We start from the raw sequence: 6,779 nt of genomic DNA on the forward strand, positions 1-6,779 counted from the left end.
TTCATGCTAGCTGTAAGGCTAATCCTCTTCTGCACACCTCTGTGATTAGATTTTATTCTGCTTCACTTCTGACTGGTGTTTTTACACTCAGGTCCAGACCAGCAATCGATTCTGGCCGCTTTCAGAAGAGTGTGTGCAGCCTTTATCACCACACACTGCAGTAACCACAATCCAGAACAATTTTACAGCAGTGCTGCTCGTCACCCGCAACCCTACTAATTCATCACTAAATTACACGCTCTGAGACAATATCATATTAATACAGTTACCATAACAGGAAGTCACAATACAGAGAACACACCCCAATCAGACAATGGACACGCCTTCTTCAGACAGAGGACACACCTCCTTCAAACAAACAACACGCCTCCCTCAGGCAGAGGACACACCTTTAGACAAAAGATACGCCTTCTTCAAACAGAGGACACGCCTTCCTCAGACAGAGGACACGCCTCCTTCAGACAAACAACACACCTCCCTCAGACAGAGGAACCCACCTTTAGACAAAAGACACGCCTTCTTCAGACAGAGGACATGCCTTTTTCAGACAGAGGACACGCCTTCCTCAGACAGAGAACATGCCATCTTCAGACAAAAGACACGCCTTCTTCATACAGAGGACTCACCTTCTTCAGACAGAGGACACGCCTCCTTCAGACATAGGACATACCTTACATTTTGACTAATTGTGAGTACACAACTCCTTGACACAGGGCACACCACTTTAGACACAGAGGACACGCCTCATTCGGACACAGGATACACACTTTCAGACAGAAGACATGTCTTCCATAGACACGGAGGACACTCCTCCTATTTTATAAATAAAACATTGACAATTTAAGTGTTTTATTTTCAAATCTATCACTAATTAGCATTAAACTAAGAGGCTGAACATCAGCTGTTAGCATAGTAGTAATGTAGCTAATGCAGAATATAAATTATCTACAAACACACATAAAAGAGGTTCAGGTTACAGATAGAGGCGTCAGTGCAGAAGCTGAACCTCATGAAGTTGAAAGATCCACCTCAGAGCTGGAGCCTTGATGACGTCCTGCGCTGAAATGTGCAGATTCCTTCTGTTCAGTGCTGCTTTTTATTTTTCTTTATATCGTAACAAAAGCAATAATATTCCAGCAGGTCAGAATGGATTTTACATCAGCACCGTTATAAATCCTACGCTCACCTGCTGATAATCGAACCCAAATCTGTCCTATTATCAAGCAAACGTTTTCGCGTCTATCCGAATAATCTCCATCAGCGCATACACCGAGACGCTGCTTTTTATTTTTATCCTTCACTCGGTCTCCATCTATCTGTCTATCTGTCTCAGCATCACGCTTGGGCGAGCTCTGGATTCAAAAGGAGGGAGGGCTGGAAGCGGCTGAGATGGGGGACGTCCCCAGCTGAGCTCGCTGATGCAACCCAAAAGGTAAATTACCCACAATTTATGTGACCCTGAAACACTGCATGATGATCAAGAGACAGAAATAGATGGAGATCATTTAGGTCAGAAAAGGGTTCAAAGGGAGTCACGTCCGATTCTATTAAACATGTCTTTGTTGAATAGACATGGGTACACCAGGGTACACACAAGGGTACATACCCCCAATCCTACACACCATACCACCCTATACCCCCACTACTACCCTATACACACACTCCTACACACCACCCCATACCCCCACTCCTACCCTACACCACCCCATACCCCCACTCCTACCCCATACCCCAATCCTACACAGCATACCACCCCATACCCCTCACTCCTACACACAACCAGTCCCTCACAACACCCCATACCCCCACTCCTACCCTACACCACCCCACTCCCACCCCATACCCCCACTCCTACACACCACCACTCCCTTACAACACCCCATACCCCCACTCCTACCCTACACCACCCCACTACTACCCCACACCACCCCACTCCTACACACCACCCCATACCCCTCACTCCTACACACCACCCCATACCCCACTCCTACCCTACACCACCCCACTCCTACCCTATACCCCCACACCTACACACCACCACCCTTACAACACCCCATACCCCCACTCCTACCCTACACCACCCCACTACTACCCTACACCACCCCACTCCTACACTCCACCACTCCCTCACAACACCCCATACCCCCACTCCTACCCTACACCACCCCACTCCTAACCTACACCACCCCACTCCTACCCTATACCCCCACTCCTACACATCACCCCTCCCTCACACCACCCCATACCAGCCTGTCAAGGTCAGTCATTATTTCTTCACCTCACTCAAGAGATCCGTTTTATACAACAAAATTTACATCATTATCAGAAATCTCATCTTTTTCTGCTTCAGATTACATCCGGAGTCTCTGCATACCTGAAAATCCTCTCCCTGAGGTACTCATGATATTTGAAACTGTGTAAGATACAATCTTGTAAATGCTGAACAACGCAATACGCTGAAGAATCTGAACTGATTAGCTGCAGGTTTTAGAGCTCTGTTACAGGATTGTTGCTATGGCGAAGTCATGATTATATTTCATTCTTCTCATGTCAGTCTTTATTGAAACATTTTTAAATGAGCCCTTAAATACTGTATATAAATACAGCACAAACTCAGGGCCTGACACAAAGTCTTAGCTATGATCGTTGTCATGGTAACGCAGTATTTGTCCTACATGGTACAATAGCATGGAGTCCTTTTTTTTTAAGGATTAAAGTTAGAGGTGTCCGATATGAGCAACAAAAACATATTTGCATGACTAAACGTTTTTTAACTCAGCAGTTACTCTTTTAGTTCAGTTAAACCCTAATAAACAGCAGCATCAAAACACATCACAGCACACTTCAGTTAACAGCAGCACACAAGCTACACACCCCAACACACCCCAACACATCCCCTCACAACCATCACACCCCAACACACCCCAGCACACCCCATCACACCCCAACACATCCCATCCCAGCACACCCCAACACACCCCAACACACACCATCACACCCCATCACACCCCAACACACCCCAACACATCCCATCACACCCCAATACACCCCAACACATCCCATCACACCACAACACACCCATCACACTCCAACACACTCCATCACACCCCAACACATCCCATCACACCCCAACACATCCCTCACACCCCAACACATCCCAACACATCCCATCACACCCCATCACACCCCAACACATCCCATCACATCCCAACACACCCCAACACATCCCATCACACCCCAACACACCCCAACACATCCCATCACACCCCATCACACCCCAACACATCCCATCACACCCCAACACACCCCATCACATCCCATCACACCCCAACACACACCATCACACCCCATCACACCCCAACACACCCCAACACATCCCATCACACCCCAACACATCCCATCACACCCCAACACACCCCACCTCATCCCAGCATATTCCATTCCATCCCATCACACCTCAACACATCCCATCACACCCCATCACACCCCAACAAATCCGTTACACCCCATCACAAACCAAACACATCCCACCTCATCCCAGCCTATTCCATTCCATCACATCCCATCACAGCCCAACACATCCCATCACATCCCAACACATCCCATCACATCCCATCACATCCCAACACATCCCATTACATCCCATTACACCCCAACACATTACATCACATCCCATCACACCCCAACACATCCCATCACATCCTATCACATCCCAACACATCCCATCACATCCCAACACATTCCATCACATCCCAACACATCCCATCACATCCTATCTCATCACACCAGGAGCTGAAGTCTCTTAACACACACAATTTTACACTGTATATATCATGAACCACACCATTTGTGTGTGTGTGTGTGTGTGTGTGTGTGTGTGTGTGTGTGTGTGTCACAGCACTGATAATGAACATGCTGTGATGTTTGCATCCGGGATTAAATCCAGCCCAGAGATCACAGTTCCTGCAAAATTGCTCAACATCTATTATTCATGACACATCCAATCTACTGAACTATTTTTTTCTATCTATCTATCTATCTATCTATCTATCTATCTATCTATCGTAAAACTATTAAAATATTTATAATCAATGAAAATTTCTTTGTGTTTTAAATGACAAGCTGTATATACATTTCTCTTGTCTACACATATATGTTACCTCTCTCTCTCTCTCTCTCTCTCTCTCTCTCTCTCTCTCACACACACACACACACGTATATTTATGCAGATTAATCACATCCTGTACAATTAAACAACTCGCAGGCTCTTGCAGGCTCTTTATACAAGCACACCATCACTACAAATAGACATCCGACACCAGTGAGAACTCTGGAGCTCCATCAATGTCCATTTCCATTAATTGCAGACAGGAAACACACACGCGCGCGCAGAGCTCCCCTCCCCAACGAGACCATCACCATCATCATCATCACCACGCAGACCCATCAGCCCGTGTCTTACTGAAAGAAGCTCTCGCGTCACGCGACCCCCGAAATCACGTACAGATGTTACATTTCTACAACCAGCAAATATCGTCACCTTTACACGATCACACAATGCGCGCGCACACTGCACACACACATGATGGAGATGTATATAGTATATATGATGAATAATACACACACACACACACACACACACACACACACACACACACATCGAGAGCGCGCGCAAGTGGATTGCAGACGGAGATCATCGCGCGAACCCCTGACGGGGGGTCACATAACCCTACATCCGGATCAATCGGAGCGGAAGTAGAGGACGCCGCTGATATCCTGCAAACATATTTATATTTATTTATTTATTTCTAAAATAAAAATCATCGTCGTGATAAAGTCGTGCATCACGCCGACAATGCAGCTGTGTGACTGAGCACCGCGGAGCGCGCGTCCAGCATCCGGGATGCGATCGCTCCGGCACGCGACCAGACCGAGCCGAGACAGAGAGAGAGAGAGAGAGAGAGAAACGGGGTATAAAAAGGAGAGAGAGAGAGAGAGAGAGAGAGAGACAGACGCATGCGTGTAACGCATCACGGACAGAAGAACCGGAAAGGAATAAGTAAAAAACACAATCTGACGTTTCCAGGTTTTTTACCTGCTGGAATAAACCGGCGGCTCGGCCTCTGTCGGCGCGCGCGCTCTCTCCTCTCCTCTCCTCGGTCAGCCCGTCGCCGCGCGTTTCCGTTCGCTCCGGTCTTGCGCTGGCATCAGTTCCGCGGGGACGCGCGCGCGTGCGCGAGGAAGTAGCGCTGGTGGAGAAGGGGGGTGCGGTGGGCGTCTTTGCTTTATAACCGGAGCAGCCCCTAACGGAAACGCCCCGCTGTATATTTAATCACACGAGTGTTCACACTGCTTCAGTACGCGAAAGTCGCGCACACACACGCGCGTGCGCGCAATGATGGCTGATGTACAGAAACACATACACCGTGACTGAGTGATTAATTCCTCAAACACCACAGAAGTTAACCAACAATACACAAATCAATTATGACGTTTTATCCATTTATAGTTACATTAAACAATGTGCAACATCCGTGACACAAGTTCCTGTTCTCACTTATGCTATAGCAGTTATTCACATCCATTTCCTCAAAAGTCTCTCTTTACTCAGTTATACACACTCATCCTTTCACCAGTCTCTCTTTATACACACTCATCCCCTCACAAGTCTCTCTTTATACACACTTATCCCCTCACCAGTCTCTTTACACACACTCATCCCCTCACCAGTCTCTCTTTATACACACTCATCCTTTCACCAGTCTCTCTTTATACACACTCATCCCCTCACAAGTCTCTCTTTATACACACTTATCCCCTCACCAGTCTCTTTACACACACTCATCCCTCACCAGTCTCTCTTTACACACTCATCCTTTCACCAGTCTCTCTTTATACACACTCATCCCTCACCAGTCTCTCTTTATACACACTTATCCCTCACCAGTCTCTTTATACACACTCATCCTCACCAGTCTCTCTTTATACACACTCATCCTCTTACCAGTCTCTCTTTATACACACTTATCCCTCACCAGTCTCTCTTTATACACACTCATCCTCTTACCAGTCTCTCTTTATACACACTTATCCCTCACCAGTCTCTCTTTATACACACTCATCCCTCACCAGTCTCTCTTTATACACACTTATCCCTCACCAGTCTCTCTTTATACACACTCATCCTCTTACCAGTCTCTCTTTACACACTCATCCTCTTACCAGTCTCTCTTTATACACACTTATCCCTCACCAGTCTCTTTATACACACTCATCCTCTTACCAGTCTCTCTTTATACACACTCATCCTCTTACCAGTCTCTCTTTATACACACTTATCCCCTCACCAGTCTCTCTTTATACACACTCATCCTCTTACCAGTCTCTCTTTATACACACTTATCCCCTCACCAGTCTCTCTTTATACACTTATCCCTCACCAGTCTCTTTATACACACTTATCCCTCACCAGTCTCTCTTATACACACTTATCCCCTCACCAGTCTCTCTTTATACACACTTATCCCCTCACCAGTCTCTCTTGATACACACTTATCCCCTCACCAGTCTCTCTTTATACACACTTATCCCCTCACCAGTCTCTCTTTATACACACTTATCCCCTCACCAGTCTCTCTTTACTCAGAACTGACACTGGAGACTCCTTCCACAACATGTCACAGATGACTCTGCAGTTACATGGGGAAACAAGAGTTAAAAAAAAACAGCTAATGAGTGCTAACAAGCAACAGATACTAATTAACAGGAAACAATGACCA

General features: G+C 46.5%; 1 protein-coding gene across 2 annotated transcripts in view; it reads right to left on the bottom strand.

Moving 5' to 3' along the window:
- erc2 (ELKS/RAB6-interacting/CAST family member 2) overlaps window positions 1-5,397 on the bottom strand; it is a 43,530-nt gene extending 38,133 nt beyond the window's left edge. Inside the window, exon 1 of one of the 2 annotated variants that reach the window (XM_046875493.1) lies at window positions 5,096-5,397. The gene's annotated coding sequence lies outside the window, so the exon portion shown is untranslated. The remainder of the gene's footprint in view (window positions 1-5,095) is intronic. The other variant, XM_046875494.1, reaches the window with a different exon arrangement.
- Between the last annotated feature and the right edge of the window lie 1,382 nt (window positions 5,398-6,779).

This window comes from Silurus meridionalis, chromosome 19, assembly GCF_014805685.1.
Source record: "Silurus meridionalis isolate SWU-2019-XX chromosome 19, ASM1480568v1, whole genome shotgun sequence".
Lineage (NCBI taxonomy): Eukaryota > Metazoa > Chordata > Actinopteri > Siluriformes > Siluridae > Silurus > Silurus meridionalis.